The sequence below is a fragment of the Bison bison genome, unplaced genomic scaffold (assembly GCF_000754665.1).
Source record: "Bison bison bison isolate TAMUID 2011002044 unplaced genomic scaffold, Bison_UMD1.0 scf7180017864052, whole genome shotgun sequence".
Classification (NCBI taxonomy): domain Eukaryota; kingdom Metazoa; phylum Chordata; class Mammalia; order Artiodactyla; family Bovidae; genus Bison; species Bison bison.
Window position 1 is genome coordinate 32753 of NW_011494624.1, and position 2081 is coordinate 34833.

A 2081-nucleotide genomic window follows, 5' to 3' on the forward strand; every position below is an offset into this window, starting at 1 on the left:
AGGAACTCAGGCATTTCATCCAAAAGTATATATAGGAAGGCAGAGTTCATAGGCCCAGTTCCTGTGGATGAGTCAGCATCATGCAAGTGGTAACATACATAGGAACCACTCAGAGTTTTGTAGAAAGACAGATTTGGATTCATTAGGCCCAGGATGGGGCCCCCATTTCTGAACTGGATCCCAGGTGATGCTGGAGCTGCCTACCCCCGGGCCACGCTGTGAGGAGCAGGAGTGTGGGGCGAACTTTATCTGCAGCTTCTTTTCCGTGTGCAGATCTAACCACAGACATCAATGTCAGCCCGCTCTGGGTTGATTCTGTATGATTTTCTGTGTTCCAGGGGCTTGATGTCATCGACGGTGTAGCTCAAATGTGTGGCTTGAGAAATGGGGAAGAAACGGAAGGGGCAGTGATCGTGGAGGGAAGCTTTAGCCCTGTTTGTTGTGTGGCTAAAAGAGGGAGGGGCCTTCTACACAGAATGCAGAGGCCAGAGCCCAGTACACGGCCTCGAGACAGGCCAGGGTTGCCTGCTGGAAGGCTCCTCTTCGTGAGTGAGCTGGTGGGGTGCCTCCCAGAAGGCCCCTTTGAGGAAGACTGCCAGTATTTCTCCATGATATGTGTGAGTAATTGGGATCCTAAAGGTTCAGAATGACTCACTGAGATAAATATCCAATAGAGATTCTGTCTTTGCTTTCCTTCCTCACTCCACCCTCATTTGACTTTTTAAAATAATACCTTTATTGAGGTATAATTCACAGACCATTGAATTCACCCATTTAAAGGGTATAATTCAGGGGACTTCCCTAGTGGTCCAGTGGTTAAGACTCTGCGCTTCCAACTCAAGGGGTGGGGGTTCGATCACTGGTCAGGGAACTAAGATCCTACATGCCACACAGCATGACCAAAAAACAAACATAAATGAAATAAATGGTACAATCCAATGGTGTTTAGCATATTGGTGTGCAGAGTTGGGCAACCATCACCACAATCAATTTTTGAACATTTTCATCACCCCTGAAAGAAACCCTGAAGTCCTTGAGTCACTGGCTCATGAAATATGATATCAAAATCCACTATGATGTTTGGAAACTTTCTGCTCAGTCATTTGTGAGATTTCACAAAGCTGGGCACAGGGGAGGTTAAAAGTCTATCTGCTGCATGAAAACACTCTGCAGAGATGGAAGTCCTCAGTCTAAGAAGACATTAAAGACCAGATCACATGGCCTGGTAGACTCAGAGATGCCAACACATGATCCACTAGGAGCTCTTTCCTGTTGGACATGGGTGAATGTCACTTGGGCTGACTCACACCATCCCAAGAACCCTTGGAAATGTCTGAAGTTTTTATTTCCACCCACAAAGGTGAAAGTAGCCAATTATGATCCTATTTTGATTATTTAAAAGCAACCACTGGGAGCTCTCTCTGTTTATATACTGAATATATTCCAAAAAAATATGAAGTTTTGAAACAGGCCCTGTTTTTATTTGCTTATTAATTAGAGCTGTAACTTTTCTATGGCTGTTTTATATTTTTTTTTAAATGCACGTCATCATATGAAAAAGATTAATGACTACTTAGAACCTACTCCTATTTGTACCTTGTTTACATTTTAAAAGAAAGCAAGACTATGTAAGACAAATGTATTTTAATTCTATTTATTTTCAATGTCTAGCATGCATCTGTAGTAATTTAACAAAGGATGTAAAACAGCTTGCCTCTCTTGTCATAACTGATTATCTGTGTCATATATTAATAGTTTCCCTAGGTCATAAAGAAAGAGAATGAAAATGTAAAGGCCACTATAATTTATAGGAAATGGTATTTGCAACTGCATTTATATAGTCTTCAAACTCATAAAAGACATATACATGTCCCTTTAAAGTGTTAGTCACTTAGTCATGTCCAACTCTTTGCAGCTGCATGGACTGTAGCCCACCAGGCTCCTCTATCCCTGGGATTCTCCAGGCAAGAATACTGGAGTGAGTTGTCATTCCCTTCTCCAGGGGATCTTCCCAACCTAGGGATCAAACCCAGAGCTTCCGCATTGCTGGCAGATTCTCTATTGTCTGAGCCACCTAAAAC